At 42.3% G+C, this 19,774-nt stretch overlaps 1 long non-coding RNA gene across 1 annotated transcript in view; it reads right to left on the reverse strand.

Annotated features, from left to right (window-relative positions):
- LOC135983654 (uncharacterized) overlaps window positions 1–19,774 on the reverse strand; it is a 145,643-nt gene that overhangs the window by 93,112 nt on the left and 32,757 nt on the right. The gene's annotated exons all lie outside the window — the stretch shown is intronic.

Below are 19,774 nucleotides of genomic sequence, written 5' to 3' on the forward strand. Positions count from 1 at the left end.
CAGCACAACTCCTTAAATCCTGAACTGTGCTAGAAGGGGTGAAGGTATAATTTGTAGTGGTCAAGCAGAGATTTCCCCAGCCATTCTGCCTGCATAGGGAAGACAAGGGACAGAATGGCTGAGGTAACGGGGGAAGTATACTGGCAGCAGCCCTAAAACTTATTGCATAAAGGTTTACTATGCACTCCATTTCCTTGCTACATGCTGCCAGATACCAGTAGATCTAGTATGTTGGGTTGGATGGGGTCCTAGTTATGATCTCCAAGCAGCTGACTATGCATAGGGTTGTGGAATACTAGTGTGTTTTGTTTGGGCCCCCTGCCTAGTTCTCAGGTAACACTAGGTAAATACTCTGCCTGGCCTCTGCACAGGAGTGCTAGAAGGATAAAAGGCTCACTTGTACCCTGCTCTCCCTTGGTACACCTGCGTAAGGCAAGCTAGAATTTGTTTATGTATGTGAAAGGATCACTACCTACAACTGAATGGCATCTTCCTCTGGGATGGAAACATGGCAGCCATGCTGCACTAGATACACTGAGGAGGAGATGGGAAGAGTAATTCTTCCCATTTAAAATACATGAACTTAACCCAGTTATGTGGTCAGAAATCAAGAATTCTGAAGTCATTATTGACTGTACCCTACTGAAGATCAATGGGACTAGTCCTCTGAGCAAGGGTTGGCACCTTTGTTATCAATACATTTCAGAAAGTCTCTCTGATTGTCTCTAAACAAGGAGGAATAGCTTTTGTTGCCATCAGGAATATGGAAAACTCAAGTGTCACGGAGTGTACACATTCCTGTCAGTGGTGCTGCCAGGTTAAAACAGTCATGTAGGATAGTGGTAAAGACCATTATATTTGGTTGCAGTGTTGTAGCCATGTTGGTCCCAGGATATTTGAAAGAGAAGGTGGCTCAGATAATATCTTTTACAGAATCTTCTTCAGACCTGAAGGGCTGTTTGTGTAGCTCAAAAGCTTGTCATTTACCAACAGAAGTTAGTCCAATAAAAGATTACACAAATGAGAGACGAGGTAGGTGAGGTAATTTTTCTATGCTTACAACTTAAGGGCATATTTAACTTCAACAGACTTTATTTGGGGAATAAGGTATTACTCGATATGACAGAAAAGGTCATTAATATTTAAAGGACTAGGGATGTTTAAAATGTGTGAAATTTTATACAAAAGCTTTAATTTTTGTTGACCTCTGTTTGATATGCCAGCCTGGAGTTAATTGTAATTAGCCATTGAAATATGTAATATAGGGGACCACATGATAAATGGTTCTGAATAGTATCTGAACAGCAACAGTATCTGAACAGCAACATTTATGTGTTCCTTAATGTCATTTGATAACCAAAACTAAATTTTAAAAATTCCTTTAATAGAACTGAATAAACCTTAGTGCTTAATTACACAAGCATATGGGACAACTAGTTACTTCACTGCTTTGGCAAAGATTTCTAGTCAGGTAAGACATTCTGTCAATGCTTTGTTACATTTACAATATATAATTTAGAAATAGCACAAGCCAGAATTAGCAGTAGTATTCTCAGACTAATGATTTTATTAAGCATGATTTTATTTTATTTTAAGTTTGTTTTGACCCTTCTATCCCATTATATGAATCTTCCCATTCTGCTGCAGCCCTATCAAACTACCTCTAAAGGAATCAGTGTGTTGGGTAGGAATTAAATTAATCTCTTTTGCCAGAGACAAAGCTGAACACATGACATTTCTGTCCTGGGAAATAATTTTAAATGTAATAGCTTGGTATTGTGCTTTTGTCTTTTTTGCTTCTGTCTCTGATATCCCCATTTTCCTATCTCCTCCCCACACACACACACATTAAGGAGTGCTAGCTACTGGATTTAGAGCAAGTCCTTTGACATATGGCCTAGGTTACTCCACCTCCTTTTATTTCAAACTAGATTGTGTTAAATGAAGCTATTTTCATTCACAACACATTCTTATGCTGAAATAAGTGCTAGGAAATCAGTTCTGAAGGGAACGATAAGGAAGAATACAGGACTCCTTTGCATACTGATGGTACTAATTATGTAGCACCCTGGCTAAATTTTAATTAAAATATCCTCTTGAGACCATTTCTCCTTTCCCTGCTGAAAAGGCCCATAATATAGATATTACTTAAGGTTATTGGCATTCTTCATCTTCAGTCATTCATAGTCTTCATCATTGTTTATTGGAAGCAGCAGCTGAAGGGGATTCATTTGATAACTACACCTCTACCTTGATATAACGCTCTCCTCGGCAGCCAAAAAATCTTACTGCGTTATAGGTGAAACCGCGTTATATCGAACTTGGTTTGATCCGCTGGAGTGCGCAGCCCTGCCCCCCCGGAGTGCTGCTTTACCGCATTATATCCGAATTCGTGTTATATCGGGTCGCGTTATATTGGGGTAGAGGTGTACTTTCTTCATTTTTAATTTTAGATGGTTATTTAGAAACAGTTAATTCCAAAGTCTTATTTGCAAACTATTAGACAGATACTGAAGTGGGAATATGAGTTCAGAGTGAGTAGGGATTAGCCTGGATCCTGAAGAGAACAGCAATGTTCACACAAAGCCCCATTGGCTTTAGCTATATTATGAAGCTATAGAAATAACATATGGGTAAGTTTTATGACCAAGGATACTTTAGTTTAGAGCAGGGGACTTGACCCAGGAGGTCCCTTCTGGCCCAAGGTATTTACATGCTAAGAAAAAGATAATCAAATATCATGCTTTATGATCAGGAAGGGTAATAGTAAGATAAAAGTAAATCAAATATCAGTATCACGAAGAAATATTTTACCCTACTCACAGCATTGTTTGGAATGTGCCTTCATCTAAAAGTTTAGAAACTTGGTTAAGAAACAGAAAACAAAGGAAGGGAGTATGCTGATTGTCAATTTAGATGGAGATTATGAGAGGGAACTCTGTGGATCTGTAGTAGTACTGATGTTATTTAGGATATTAATTAATGAAAGGTTGAATACTGAAGTGGCAAAATTTGCAGCCAATACAAAATTTAGATTAGTTAAGTCTAAAGAGGATTGTGAACTGGTTGAATAATATTTTTGAATATATTTTATTAATGTTGTTCTCCCAATTCTAACTGTTAAGGAAAACTAGAGGACCCTGAAAAACTAGGTGAATGGATAACTCTGGCACTTAAAATTGTATGTAGGCAATGGCAACATCATGCACACACTAATATTGCTGTGTTCCAAATTAGCTAAAGGAAGGCTTTCCATTTAGTTCAATATACCTTAAGCTCTATGCATGATTGTTGACAATACAGTGAAAAATATCTGTTCACCATGCATGTTTGATCCAAAAAAAATCCAAACCAGATGTTACACCTTGTTAAGAAATTGTTAGAAAATATAACATTGTAGTTTCATAAATCAGTGGTACACCTTCTTCAGGTTTGGACACCATAACTGAACATGATATAGTGGAAACAAAAACGGTACAGCATAAAGCAACAAAAGTTGGAAGCATGGAAAGACTTTGATATGTGCAGAATTTAAAGAGTTGAAGGGCTGAAGTCCTGGCCCCATTGAAGTCAATGACAAAAATTCCATTGATTTTAAGGGGGCCAAAATTTCACTCTAGGGTTGTTAGTTTAGAGAGGAGACAGAGTTATACAAAATAATAAGTGGTAGAGAAGGGTAATTGGGTGCCCCTATTTGCCTCCTCTCATAACAGAAGAACAAGGGGACATTCAGTTAAATTAAAAGGCAACCAATTTGAAAGTGCTAAACAAAGGATTTTTGCAAAAGGTATAGTCTATGGAATACAATGACAAGGCAGAGAGCATAGTAGGATTTAACACAATAGATTTTTATATGACTAGTAAGACAGTTATCTACAATTAGTCTATTTAGCATAACTGTAAATAGGCATCCATCCTAATGCTACAGGACACAGACCAACCAGCAGCTTCCTGAGGATAAGAAGCAGCTTATCCTCCTAGGTATGTTATAGCACATTTGACTACTATGCACATATGGGGTGGAGAATGCTTCCTCCAAAGCACCTGGTATTGACTACTCAAGAGATGGATACCTAAACTAGCTTTCCATTTTTTTGATTCGGTATGATATGTTCCAGTTACATACTGGCCACTCGCAGAGCCAGCCTCAATTTGATGGAACCAATAAACTATCAGGAAGCCAATATTTCTACCAATGATTTTTAAGCTTTGTGAGGGTGAGTTTATTTGACTGAGGATGGTGTGGTGAAGTGTGAGCACCAAGGGTGATGTCGTGGTTGGAGTCTGCTATAGACCACCAGACCAGGGGGATGAGGTGGACGAGGCTTTCTTCTGGCAACTAGCAGAAGTTGCTAGATCGCAGGCCCTGGTTCTCATGGGAGACTTTAATCACCCTGATATCTGCTGGGAGAGCAATACAGCGGTGCACAGGCAATCCAGGAAATTTTTGGATAGTGTAGGGGACAATTTCCTGGTGCAAGTGCTGGAGGAACCAACTAGGGGCAAAGCTTTTCTTGACCTGCTACTCGCAAACAGAGAAGAACTAGTAGGGGAAGCAAAAGTGGATGGGAACCTGGGAGGCAGTGACCATGAGATGGTCGAGTTCAGGATCCTGACACAAGGAAGAAAGGAGAGCAGCAGAATATGGACCCTGGACTTCAGAAAAGCAGACTTTGACTCCCTCAGGGAACAGATGGGCAGGATCCCCTGGGAGAATAACATGAAGGGCAAAGGGGTCCAGGAGAGCTGGCTGTATTTTAAAGAATCCTTATTGAGGTTGCAGGAACAAACCATCCCGATGTGTAGAAAGAATAGTAAATATGGCAGGCGACCAGCTTGGCTAAACAGTGAAATCCTTGCTGATCTTAAACGCAAAAAAGAAGCTTACAAGAAGTGGAAGATTGGACAAATGACCAGGGAGGAGTATAAAAATATTGCTCAGGCGTGCAGGAGTGAAATCAGGAAGGCCAAATCACACTTGGAGTTGCAGTTAGCAAGAGATGTTAAGAGTAACAAGAAGGGTTTCTTCAGGTATGTTAGCAACAAGAAGAAAATCAAGGAAAGTGTGGGCCCCTTACTGAATGAGGGAGGCAACCTAGTGACCGAGGATGTGGAAAAAGCTAATGTACTCAATGATTTTTTTGCCTCTGTCTTCACGAACAAGGTCAGCTCCCAGACTGCTGCACTGGGCAGTACAGCATGGGGAGAAGGTGACCAACCCTCTGTGGAGAAAGAAGTGGTTCGGGACTATTTAGAAAAACTGGACGTGCACAAGTCCATGGGGCCGGATGCGCTGCATCCGAGGGTGCTAAAGGAGTTGGCGGGTGAGATTGCAGAGCCATTAGCCATTATTTTTGAAAACTCATGGCGATCGGGGGAGATCCCAGATGACTGGAAAAAGGCTAATGTAGTGCCCATCTTTAAAAAAGGGAAGAAGGAGGATCCAGGGAACTACAGGCCAGTCAGCCTCACCTCAGTCCCTGGAAAAATCATGGAGCAGGTCCTCAAGGAATCAATTATGAAACATTTAGAGGAGAGGAAAGTGATCAGGAACAGTCAGCATGGATTCACGAAGGGGAAGTCGTGCCTGACTAACCTAATTGCCTTCTATGATGAGATAACTGGCTCTGTGGATGAGGGGAAAGCAGTGGATGTGTTATTCCTTGACTTTAGCAAAGCTTTTGATACGGTCTCCCACAGTATTCTTGCCGCCAAGTTAAAGAAGTATGGGCTGGATGAATGGACTGTAAGGTGGATAGAAAGCTGGCTAGATCGTCGGGCTCAACGGGTAGTGATCAATGGCTCCATGTCTAGTTGGCAGCCGGTTTCAAGCGGAGTGCCCCAAGGGTCGGTCCTGGGGCCGGTTTTGTTTAATATCTTTATTAATGATCTGGAGGATGGTGTGGACTGCACTCTCAGCAAGTTTGCAGATGACACTAAACTAGGAGGCGTGGTAGATACACTAGAGGGTAGGGATCGGATACAGAGGGACCTAGACAAATTAGAAGATTGGGCCGAAAAAAACCTGATGAGGTTCAACAAGGACAAGTGCAGAGTCCTGCACTTAGGACGGAAGAATCCCATGCACTGCTACAGACTAGGGACCGAATGGCTAGGTAGCAGTTCTGCAGAAAAGGACCTAGGGGTCACAGTGGACGAGAAGCTGGATATGAGTCAACAGTGTGCTCTTGTTGCCAAGAAGGCTAACGGCATTTTGGGCTGTATAAGTAGGGGCATTGCCAGCAGATCGAGGGACGTGATCGTTCCCCTTTATTCGACATTGGTGAGGCCTCATCTGGAATACTGTGTCCAGTTTTGGGCCCCACACTACAAGAAGGATGTGGAAAAATTGGAAAGAGTCCAGCGGAGGGCAACAAAAATGATTAGGGGTCTGGAGCACATGACTTATGAGGAGAGGCTGAGGGAACTGGGATTGTTTAGTCTCCAGAAGAGAAGAATGAGGGGGGATTTGATAGCAGCCTTCAACTACCTGAAGGGGGGTTCCAAAGAGGATGGAGCTCGTCTGTTCTCAGTGGTGGCAGATGACAGAACAAGGAGCAATGGTCTCAAGTTGCAGTGGGGGAGGTCCAGGTTGGATATCAGGAAAAACTATTTCACTTGGAGGGTGGTGAAACACTGGAATGCGTTACCTAGGGAGGTGGTGGAGTCTCCTTCCTTGGAGGTTTTTAAGGCCCGGCTTGACAAAGCCCTGGCTGGGATGATTTAGCTGGGAATTGGTCCTGCTTTGAGCAGGGGGTTGGACTAGATGACCTCTTGAGGTCCCTTCCAACTCTGATATTCTATGATTCTATGACTACAAGCTATATGTAAAGTTTCCCTTCCTTAGGACAGTAAAACATACATGTCAGACACAGCTGCTTTAGGGGATCCCAGGCCAAATCCAACCAGTATTACTGCTAATATTATCATGTCATTTAGAACCATCATTATATAACCTACTGTGGCTTCATTACAGATGACTGCATGCAAGCCAGTTGTATTCCTTCTTTGTTAATGAAAGGGTGGGAAGGTCAAAATGCCTGATGTGGTTCCATGCAAGTTTAAATGTGGCTGGCTATAGTATACTAGTTTTAGCATCAATCTGCCAGTGACTGTTGTCTGACTCTTCCTAACCAAGAAAATCTGCATGAGACTCTTTGTTTGTAGCCCCCAATCAATAGATGGGATGCCATAATGCTAGGCACTGTTACACATGTGCACCAGAAAAAGTGATCTTGGCTGTAAAGCATGTCTATGCCGCATCTGGGAGCAAGCCTCCCAGCCTAGGTAGCTGAGTAGACTTTCCAGCTCAGGCTCTCAAGCCCGGGGGTAGGAGGGGGGAAGAGAAATAGTCTTGAATCCCTGAGCCCAAGGCTCAATGTCAAAGCAACATCTACGTAGCTATTTATTAGTGCAAGCCTCACTAAGGCTTGGTCTACACTACCCCCCCTAATTCGAACTAAGGTACGCAACTTCAGCTACGTGAATAACGTAGCTGAAGTTCGAAGTACCTTATTTCGAATTAGTTCAAACTTACCTTGGTCCACACTCGGCAGGCAGGCTCCCCCGTCGACTCCGCGGTACTCCTCTCGGCGAGCTGGAGTACCGCAGTCGACGGCGAGCACTTCCGGGTTCGACTTATCGCGTCCAGACTAGACGCGATAAGTCGAACCCAGAAGTTCGATTTCCAGCCGTCGAACTTGCCGGTAAGTGTAGCCAAGGCCTAACATGACTATGGATCTGGGCAGGGAGGCTTGTTTCCAGATGTAATTGACATACCCAAAGAGCTTAAGTGTAAGGCTGCGGAAACCAGGTAAATACAAAACAAGCAGCTGGGGAGAGCACAAAGTGACCATTCTGATTAGTGTAGTGTAATAAGCAGTGGTCACAGCATCTGTATGTTTGCAGTTCTGGCCTAGTATTTTTCTTTGCAATTTGTTTTCAAAAAGACATTGCAGAACTATACTATTTGTAAAGAAATAGTTAACATAAATTAAACAAGATATCTGAAGACAAGTATTTCTTGATATGCTCTGCTCTCTTCATCAGCACCTGGAATGACGCATGAAATAGTGGAAGAAAGGTATTGTCAGCCTGATTCTGATCTCTCACAGATGTAAATCAGGAATAGAACTATTGAATTTAGTTGTGCTGGATTTGCTTCTCATTCACCATTACTGTAACTCTTGACTTCAGAGCTACTCCTGATACAGAAAACAGTGAGAGGATAATCAGGCTAAAGGAATCACATCACTATCAAATGTACAAATCTGAACCCTTTGTGTATTATTATGCAATCACTGTTTATATTATTAGTGACTGAGTATAATGTCAGGATGACCAGACCAATCAGTTGTGCAAGAAATGTAGCCATCACTCACTATAGAAAAACCTAACCAAGAGTTTAAATATTAGCTACTGCAAGGTCTCTATGAAACTGAGTTTTGTATCAGACAATTTAGTCATGCTACAGTATACAGAAAATAAAGGGCTTATATGACAACCTTAATGACTGCAGTAGCCAGATGAGATGAGCTATTTTGTTTTATTATTATTTTTTAAGTGTACATTCTAGCTAGATTTTCCTCCCTATCTATATTTGTACTTCTTGCTAACTAAATATTCTCAGCCTGATTTTGATCTTGCTTACATCTCATTTCCCCCCACACCAGTGAAACTCCATTGAGCCAGATTCTAACATTGTACTGATTTTGTACTAATGCAACTTCATGAACTTCAGTGGAGTTATTCCAGTTTATGCGGACATGAGTGAGATCAGAATCCATCCCTTTATACCAAGCAGAGTGGATTATTTTACTTTTTTATACTAGAATTCAGAATGTTACTGTTTAACACAGCTCCATTGTATTAAAGTCTTCTTGATGATATCCATCCACATTTATTGATAGAACTTTTCCTGACAATGAACACAGAGACTAAAATTGTATTCTAATGACTGCTGGAAAGTCATGAAACAGGAGATAATGGATCAAATTCTGCTCTCAGTTATGCTGCTATAATCTTGGGTTGAAGTCAATGGAGTTATACTGGTGTAAATCCAGAGTAAGTGACAGTAATGGAGAACATTAAGAGCTGTCAAGGTGGATTTGAGGACAAGCTCTTACTCTTTAGAAAATGCTTCATAAGGCCAGTACCAAGTATAGCCTCTGATGACTCAAATCCTACCATTTGCCTTCTGAACTGAGAGCAGGTGTGTGAAAAGCACGTCTGGTGCCTTATAACCAGATTGCTCTGGGGAGATGGGGCTTGTTAGCCATGGTACACAGAAGTCCATCTAAGAGAATGGACTCCAATATCAAAGCCAAGAAGGTCAGGCCTGGCCAGCCATTTTGTAAGAGTTGTGCTCATCACACAAGGTCGATGTGTCTTTGTCTTCATAGAGTATATCAGTATAATGTTAGGTTGTCCCTCAGAAGTGATGCACAACTGCTTTGCAGGACTTCTGTGGAAAATGGGAGAAGGCTACTGCATTTTGGGGGCATGCAGCTAGAGAAGCAAGCCCAAGAACTATGTTTGGCTGTCGTGAATGCAGGAACAATGACTGAGAAAAAAAACCCACAAGTAGCCAAGACATAGAAACATAGAAATGTAGGACTGGAAGGGACCTCAATACATCATGTAGTCCAGTCCCTACACTCAAGGGAGAACTAAGTAATAACTAGGCCATTCCTGACAGGTGTTTGTCTAATCTGTTCTTAAAGATCTCCAATGACGGATATTCCATAACTTCCTGTAGCAAGGTCGATGACTCACTGGCACGGTGCCTCCTGCTGGTCATCCTGGGAATTAGCTCTCCAGCTCCGGAGCGCCCTCTGCTGGCCGGTGGCTCACCTGTTGCTGGCCTCCATGTCCCTCCCCGACCCCAGTGCCCCTTTTGTCAGGGTTCTGCCCACCATAGTACCCCCGCAGTCTCTGGGTCTCCCCTCTCAGGGGAACCCTCTACCCCCATTCCACCTTGCCTCACTGGCCAGTCATCATCTAGCCCCCGCTCACTGGGGAAGACTGCAGTCTATAAACCACTCATCATTGGCAAGGAGGGGTTTGGACCTGCTGCCTTTGCCTAACCCTGGGTTGCACCCATGCAACCCCAGTACCTGCTTTGGGCCTTTAGCCAGGCCTGCAGCCTGGGGAATTGCCAGGCTGGAGCTCCACCACTCCTTTTCCTTTCCCCAGCCCTGCTCTACCTCAGGCACCCTGCTCAGCTCTCAGGCAGCCAAGTCCTTCTCTCTCCACCGCTAGAGAGAGAGAGACTTCCTGAGCTCCTGGCCTACAGCCTTTTATAGGGCCAGCTGTGGCCTGATTGGTGTGTGGCCCCAACTGTGGCTGCTTCCCCAATCAGCCTAGCTTTCTGGGTCCCCAGGGCAGCCCTTTCCCAGAGCTGTTTTAACCCCTTCAGGGCCAGAGCAGGTGACCACCCGGCTACACCTCCCTAGGCAATTTGTTACAGTGTTTAACTACCCTGAGAGGAAGTTTTTCCTAGTGTCCACCTAAACCTCCCTTGCTGCAATTTAAGCCCATTACTTCAAGTCCGATCCTCAGAAGTTAATGAGTACAATTTTTCACCCTCCTCCTTGTATCAACCTTTTAAGTACCTGAAAACGTATGTACCCCCATCTTCTCTTCTCCAGACTAAATAAACCTATTTTTTTTCAATCTTTCCTCATAGGTCATGTTTTCTAGTCCATTAAATCATTTTTGTTGCTCTCCTCTGGACTCTCTCCAGTTGTCCACATCTTTCCTGAAGTGGACACAAGAGTCCAGCTGAGGCTTTCTCCTCACCTCCCTCCCACCACTGGCTTACTGTGTCCCGTCTCACTCCCACAAAGGACGGGAGGAGAGGAGGGATGTGGTGAGCAGTGTGGACTCTGCAGGTAAGGGAGAAGCATGGTAGGAAGGCGTTCAGCGATGAGCACAGGGCCCTGGATCGGAACCCAGAGTAGAGGGTTTGGGATCCCCTACCAACAACTGCAGAGTGGAGCTGTTTGGGGCAGTGAACTAGTAGACTACTGGGGTCAGGCGGTGGGTGTGAGGACTGCCTGATGCTGCTTGAGCAGAAAGATTGGATTTCCCCCCACCCCCCTAAGGGGGGGGAAATCATAATGTGACTTGGTTGGAGGGCTGAGTGATGAAGCAGCTGTACTATGATGACATGAGTAGGAGGAGAGCAGCACATGGGAAGAGGGGAAAAAAGGGGACTCTGAATCAGGTTGAGCTAATTCCCCAGAATTAAGTGCCACCCAGCAGTGAGTTGAGTGCCCAGTGAAAGGGGTGAAGGATGAGTTGTGGAACAAAGGATAGAGTGGTGGAGGCTCATGGAAAGGGAAGTTAGAACCTCATCCATAAATCTCAGATTACGGAGATTGAAAAGCACTTTATGTAAAGGAAAGGGAGTTGTCCTGTGATAAGAATGCCAGGTAAACTAAAGAACAGAGTGTAAGATCATAGTTAGGCCATCAATTATATGGGTCAGAAGGCTGGCTAATGAGGAGGAGAGAAGAACTACTTCACATTGCTGAAGTGAGAATGCTCAAGAAGGTGCTCAGTAAGAGGAGAGCTGAGGCTATGCAATGAAACTATACAAGTCATGATACAGATACACCCTCTGTTTTTCCATGATGGGGGGAGGGCTATCAACTGAGATGGCTGGGACATGTGAGAATTGAGATGTTTGATACTGAAAGTACAAGAGCTAGCAGTCATGGGACAAAGACGATAAAGACCTAGAAGAAAGTGGTTTGAGATGCTGAAGGAGGACAAGAAGCTTGAAATATGCACTTAAGAACAAGGAGCTGCCAACCTTTATTGATGGGACAAGGGGGAAGAAGTGGATAACATTAAAAGCAAACATGCCAGTAACTGGGGCAAAAAAAAAAATACCAAATGTGTGCCTGATTTTTTTGTTCACATTTAGTTTTGCCGACTGGAGCATTTCCTTTTCCACACATGTTAATTATGCTGGTTAAGAAGAAAAGAAATTTGGTCTAACTGTTGCTCTTCATATTGATAGTGATTAAGTCAAAAGGGGGTTATTTGAGGTGTGTAGAAATTCTAAAATCTAAGATTTCTAAAATATTTTAGAGTGTCACGATGCAATTATGTTGTAGGAAGGTCTACACAAATGTATCAAACTCTGGCAATTTAAAGAATCGACAAGTCTGCTTGTGTAAGTGTTGCTGTCAAGCATCCAGTTGTCTGTCAGTGTTTGGCACAGCTCTTATAAACAGCAACAATTAGATTGGTTTGAATACAGAACGGAATGTTTTGAATAAAAATAATTGACATTCATTAGTTAAATTGGCCTATTTAAACAACTCAGGAAAAAAAGCCTGAATAGCTAGGATTAATGAAAGAATTGTTTCATATTGGTTTAAGTCATCTGCTGGTATAAACTGGGACAGCATCACATTTGGCTAAGTGATTTAATCAAGAGCAGAGATCTATCAATACAGCCCTTATCAAATTGCCAGAGATAATTTAAAGACTTGGAAAGGCAACTCCCATCTTTTCATGTGCTGTATATTTATACCTGCAAACTGAATTTTTCACTCAATGCATCTGATGAAGTGGGTTATAGCCCACAAAAGCTTATGCCCAAATAAATTTGTTAGTCTCTAAGATGCCACAAGGACTCCTTGTTGTTTTTGCTGATACCGACTAACATGGCTACCCCTCTAAAAGACTTGGGTATCACGAAGCAATCAATTTGGGCCAGAGAGGAGACTGCAGACTGAGACCCCCAACATTGCATCACTTGCCTTTTGGAAGCTAACTCTGGTTACACTGTTCTATACTATGTTGATGGCACCTTGGTATATGCAGTAGAAATTCTTTACAGCCACAAGCCTGTGAGTAACCTCTTGAATTAAATGATTTTTCAAGTGGTATACTACACATTTAAGTTCCAGCAGAAACTGGAATGCTAGTTAATCACTTTGACATACCCAGAGTACACTCTAGGCCAGTGAGTACCCCTTACCCTCTAAGCTGGGGTGCCCTTCACACTGCTTTCCTGTGGTCTTCACTTCTGGACTGCTCACAAGCAGTCTTTAGCATGTAAGTCACTCTCAGCTATGTCTGTGTGTACTTGTGGCCTGCCAGTCACATTCAGGCTTTCACCAGCCAGAATTATACTGCAGGGTGCTCCTGACACACTCCCAGGCCCACATTCCCCCCCAGAAATATAAATCTTTTTCTACCCAGCCCTCTCCTAGACAATACAAGCTCCTATAAAGTCTCATTTTATTAATAAAAATGATATGCACAAAACCTGTATCCCACATGGAGTTTCCCCAAACACTTCAGTTCAGCACACTGATTTAGATAAAACAGAACAAGTTTATTAACTACAAAGAGACTTTAAAATGAGTGCAAGTAATAAGGGGGAAAAAGAGAACGAGAAACACAACTAATGCTGAACTTAAGCTATGTTAAATTCAAAACAAAGTTCTGTCCCCCGCGCCCTTCCCCCCCGCCCCGCATGCTCTTATGCTCCCAATAGCCTTACTGGCCAAACTTCTATGCCAGGATCCCTTCTGTTTAATGGTCCCTTTCTTTGTTCTGGTGCAGTAAATCGATGGACAAAGTGAGAGCAAAGAGGACAGGGTCCCTTTGGGTGTTTGTCCCTCATTTTTATGGTAACAATCCCCTTCTTAGAAAACAGTCTCCTGAATCTCAGCTGGAAAAAAAGTCTATGTGGACAGGAACCTCATGCCGTTCCTTTGCTAAAATGTAGATTTTTTTGCCCACACCCACTTCCTGCCAAAGAATGGCCATTCAGCAAGTAATGGCCTATTGACCTTATTTACACCTGGCTGAGGCATCAGCTTGTCTTTTATCTGAGGAACCGGTTTAGCCACTCTCCAGACTTTGAAAGTGTTTTCAGATAGGTCTACACTTAAAACGCTGCATTGGTGCAGCTGTGTAGCACTTCAGTGAAGACGCTACTATGCCAATGGGAGAGCGCTTCTCCTGTTGGTATTGTTAATCCATCTCCTCGAGGGAGAGTAGCTATGTCAAAGGGAGAAGCTCTCCTCTCAGCATAGTGCTGTCTACACAGGGGGTTAGGTTCATATAACTACATTGCTCAGGAGTGTCAATTTTTCACACTCCTGAGCAACAGTTATACGGATATAGGTCTGTAGTGTAGACCTGGCCCCAGCAACACTATACAGTGGAATCTTATAACTTTACACACAATGTTGCCACACATATTACCAGGACAATGACCAGTAAATTATGAGTTTTTAAATACCTCACAAGGCATACTTTGTACAAAGATTACTACAATAGTGTGCAAAGAGGTATATAGGGGTACAGACAGTTACAGTCACTACAACTGAGATTATGGCCTTGAAAATAACATACAAAACCATTATAGGAAATGGGCTAAAAGTTTTGGAGTTTTGTTTATTCAATAAAGATCAGAGTCAAAATGTACAAAGATATATTGTCTAAAAGATAGGTTAGTACAGCTCAATTCACAGGATAAAGACTAATTGGAAATTGTTCCTTTCACTGGGCCCAAATCAGTCCCAGATGTTTAGCTTCTCTGTTGCTGTAAGCAAGACAAATCATTTGAAGTTTTGAAACACCCTGTGTAATTTTTCTCCTTACATCTACCTGGCTTCACAAAAAAGTTCTAGTTTCCAATTCTTACAAACTGCTCGCTGTCTAAGGTACATATATGGCCTCCCATTACTGTAGTATCTGAGTGCCTCACAAGCTTTAGTGTCTTTATGCTGAAAACTGCTTCTAAAATATCTAAGGAAGAAATTCAATGACTGCCTCCAGGTAAAAAGTAAATAGACTTCCTGCGGGGCACACTATTTAGGGAATAACGTGGACTGAAACCACCTCCCTTAAAACCCACAGACTGGGATGTTACTCTGGCTCCTGGGCTTGAACAAGATTTGTGACAACTGTGTACCTGCTCAATGGAGGTTTATGGCTACTGGAGCTTCCATTATTGACTCATTGGCCCACCCACTCGTTCTAATTCATCCTCTCCATGTTTCATACACTTTTTTTTTTTTAAACGCAAGAGAGAAATAATCAAAGCACCAATCAGTTGAGAACCTTATAAGAAACATTTTTGTTCTTGCTTCTAATTACTGTACAGTGGTATAACAGATTCAAATACAGGATCGTTACAAAAAACAAGTGCAAAAGACTTATCTGAATGAATAAATCCAGTACAAAAAGTGTGTTTTCGGTGTTTTCAACAATTGTTGATATTATGTACTTTGGTTATGCTGGAAGGGGGAGTTGGCGGGTATGAAGAGTTGTGCAGGAACAAAGCACCTTTGATTAAGTAACCTTCTGTTAGGGGTCATTGATATTCATTAAATGTTTTGGGAACCTCAGATAAATGAATAAAACTGAAAACTTAATAATAATAATTTTACAGTACTTAGACTTTTTCCCCGTAAGAGCTCTCCACGGATCTTCAATTACTTCTCTCTAATGCATTTAAAAAAAAAAAAAGCTGCTTTAAAGTTTGTTCTCACAAAAGAGTGAAACCAAAACAGCCAGGCTCCACCTTTTTAACTCCAACCTATACCTATAGCTTCATATTCTTGCTAAGTCACAGTGGGAAATGTCATGGAACATATGCATCTCATTTTAGTACGTGAACACACAGTTGCAAGCACTTGACAGACCACTATATATAATCCCATGAAATTCTCCATATTTTTCTCCACCATTAGCATCTGCATGAAGCTTTGTCAACTGAATGGAAAGGACAATATTGGGCTTATTTCAAAATCATCAAGAACCTCAGAGCTCCCATTGTATAATTTGCATGCAGTATAATTTTCAGCATTACCTCACTAATCCTCTTAATTTAGGAAAATAAAGTGATCAGAATATTAGCTCTGGATTTTGACAGGCACTTTGAATTGGTGGGTCCTGGTCTGTGGGGAACTTTCTTCTGATGAAGAGCTTGAGCTTTTGTTTTGGGGGGTATTTTCTGGTCTTCAATACAGAAAATACCATCTGACTGCACTTCTCTAATTGTCACCTACATCCTACACTGGAACCCATATTGGATATCATTAAACAATTGCAACCCATACTTAACAGGGACCACATCCTGAAATAAATAAATAAATCTTTCCTGAACCCCCTCTTCTGGCCTTCCAACAATCCAAAACCTCACCAGCCTCGTTAGAGGCAAGCTCCCCATAAACCAGGACACACCAACTCAAAGCAGCACCAGACCCTGCCATACTAGATGCAAAACCTGCAAACATATCATTAGTACCCACCCCAACACATCTTTCAAGATCCACGGGTCCTACACATGCCTATCACAAAAGGTGGTGCACCTCATCCATTGCACTAAATGCCACAACTATGTGGGTGAAACCAGAAAAAAAAGTCACTGTGCTCTCAAATAAACTCATAGAAAAATAAGACAAAAAACCCCACACACCATAGCACTTGTGAACACTTTTCAAAGTGATCACTCCATATCTGATCCCCTCAGTCCTTGTCCTCCAAAGAAACCTGCATAACACTTTCAAAATATGAGCCTAGGAGCTTAAGTTCATAACTTCGGTAGACACTAGAAATAATGGTCTTAAGGCACTGGATTTATGGCTTATTACAACAATCTATAACTCACTAACCCCTCTTTTTTTCCCCTATGACTGCAGCAGTGTTGACTGATCACTTTGAATGATTTCTTACTCAGAGCTACTTATGCTAAACAATCTGTTCCATCTTGTATTTAGGTGTGACACTCCAAATATCTTTCCCAGACCAGAAGAAGAGCTCTGTATAGCTTGAAAGTTTATGTCTTTCACAAACAGAAGTTGGTCCAATAAAAGATATTCCCTCGCCCACTTTGTCTAATATTCTGGGACCAACATGGCTACAACACTGCAAAGCCAGAAAGTTAAAGACCATTTGTGATTAATACTGTATTACTGATCCATCACATTTTCCAATTACCAGCACTAAGAGGTATCCTCATCAGAAGTGAGTCATTCCAATACACTAGACACAAGTTCACACAATATTTCTGGGTTTAGAAGAGGGGGGGGAAAAGATAAGGCCAAGAAATATCCCATCCTCCACTACATCTCCAATGAAAAACAATCACCCAAGCAGCAAAATCATAAGAAAATGACTACCTAGGTTGCTCAGACCAAGCTCACCATTAACTTTAAAAAAAAATCAGACCTAGTTTAGAGTTGTCTTGAGTTTGGCTTGCCTGTAAATCAGACTTTCATCATGGTCTTGAAGGACTTACAACAATGAATAATAGAACTCCGAAATGTTTGCTTACTTACTGATGTGTCAACTAAGTGATATTTGAAAGGAGGATATTGACAGCTTGGAATGAAAAATAAAAATCAAATCAAGGTCTGAAGATTGTGTCCACACAATGAACAACTCCAATTACCTCAACCATAATGGGAGGTTAAGGATCATTAGGATTACAGTCTGAATATGTGCAGACACACAAAGATGTTAGCATTTTAAAGGAACTGATATTTGTTGAATGATATATTGATCAGAAGACAGGAAAATTTCCTCAAATTCTCTAATGAGTAGGCTCACTCATGATCATGTTAAATGTGTTTACATGAACATAAACTAAGCTTTGAAGTTCTCCCTGATTAAATGTTGCTTAGCCCCCATGACAGCCTGAAAATGGGTTCTGGCTTTCATCCTGCATCTAAAGTATATGTTTATAAGGAAGAAAACAGAAGGGAGCTGCTTTTGTAGAGTACTCTGGATTTCCTCTGAGTGCCTGATCAGGGGCTTGACTTCAGAGAAACTGCCCTGATTTTACTAACGATGTAATGACAAACCAGTGCAATTTTGGACTTGGACTATCGCTTTTGCACATTACACAAGAAAGACAATGAAGAAGTCACATGGGCACAGCAGGGTCCCAAATAACTGTATTTAGTAAAGATATATAGAAATAAAAAAGGCTAACCTGCATACATACTGCTTCTGCTCTGAGTGATTTCTGACATCTTCTACAAGAAAAATCAGTGCGAACTACTTGAGGGCTCAAACTAATTAAAGGGTTACACCCTAAATTCCCTCTAAGCCGTGCAGACGCTTATTAAGCCCTGTGCAGGGGCTCAGGACTGCGGCAGGGAGAGATGCCTCTCCACCAGCAGGGCCCTGCTGCCGGGGGTGTGGGAGGGGGGAGAAGAGGCACCGCTCCCTACTGGCCCCAGCACAGGCCTACCCCGGACTTGCCATGGCCAGGGGAGAGGCACCTCTCCTGCCCAGCCCATGTGTTGCTGCAGGGAGAGAGAGCTGGGGAGAAGTCCTCTCTCCCCACCATAACTCCTGAGCAGCCTGCACCCCAAACCCCTCATCCCTGGCCCCACGCCAGAGTCTGCACCCCCAGCCAGAGCCCTCCCCCCACCCCCTTAACCCTCTGCCCCAGCCCTGAGCCCCTCATCCCTCCCCCCCCCCCAAATCATCTGCCCAGCCCTGAGTCCCCACACTCCAAACCCCTCGGCCCCACTCCCACCACATGAATTTTATTATGTGCACCAATATGAAGGTGATGTGTCAGACATCAATTCCATATTGGTGCACATAACAAAATTCATTCTGTACATGCATGGGAAAAAATAGAGGGAACACTGCCCCTATTTCTAGATACTACAGGTTTAAACCTACCCTACATTGGTTTAGCTGCCCCGTTAAATTAGAATTTAATTTAAGCATCAAGTTAAGCAGCTGATGTTGTAATGGATTTGGTAGACAGCAACAGTACATTACTCTCACCAAATGAAAGAGGACTCTTTTTATAATGTTCAAGGAACTAGCGATGTACAGCTTTGTTTTCAGCTTCTGGATTTAAATATATCTTGCAGCTGGTTTTTCCTCTGGAAAACTGTCCTGATAACAGATTCTTGCAAGTAGGGTTGTGAATTGATGTCAAAGATGATTAGTGAGAAAGCTAAGAATTTAGATTGGCATGGAGTAAGTGGGCAGAAAGTGCCAAAAATGTTAAAAGTCAGCTTGGGAGTGTTACCTGCATCTCTTCTTTCACAGCTTCTCTCATAATCAATTTTTCCAGCCTAATGGTCTTCATTTGGTCTGACTCACATTTTGTTCTATATCAAGGCATGCAGGGCCAGATTTTTAAAGGTATTTAGACAGGTAAAGATAGGCACCTCGTGGGATTTTTAAAAGGACTTTGGTGCCTAGCTCCTATTGAAATCAGTGAGAGTTAGGCAGCTTGTACAATTTCCAAAAAGCACCTAAATTCCTACCTTCATCTTTAGACCCCTAAATGCCTTTAAAAGTCTGGTCTTCAGATACCACAACAATCCAGGAGGGGGAGGTGGGGGAGAAATAAGAACAGCTATGTAGGAAAATGAAGTGTGCAGAGTAGGATTAAATAAAACTACCATCTCTCAATCTACATCTCAAAGTGTTAGAGACCAACTTGCAGAAGAGATCTCAAATGAAGTGATGACCTTCTGCTCTACTGAAGTAACAGATATGGGCTTGCCTTTTCCATCCTTTGCATCTTAGGATAAATCCTCATGTCAGCTCTCCATTATCGACCCTAAGTGTACTTTAACGCTGCTGCTGCTCTTTGCACAGAGAGTACTAGCAGCACTAAGGGACTAACATTTATCAAGACTAACCAAGTTTATCCTGGTGACTATTTGTGACAAAATACTCTGCAAGCAAATGTGATCTAGGGGATTGAATCTGGGCCAAGAGTCAGCAGTTTTCAGTTCTCTTTCTAGTTGATGCATCT

This window comes from Chrysemys picta, chromosome 5, assembly GCF_011386835.1.
Source record: "Chrysemys picta bellii isolate R12L10 chromosome 5, ASM1138683v2, whole genome shotgun sequence".
Classification (NCBI taxonomy): domain Eukaryota; kingdom Metazoa; phylum Chordata; order Testudines; family Emydidae; genus Chrysemys; species Chrysemys picta.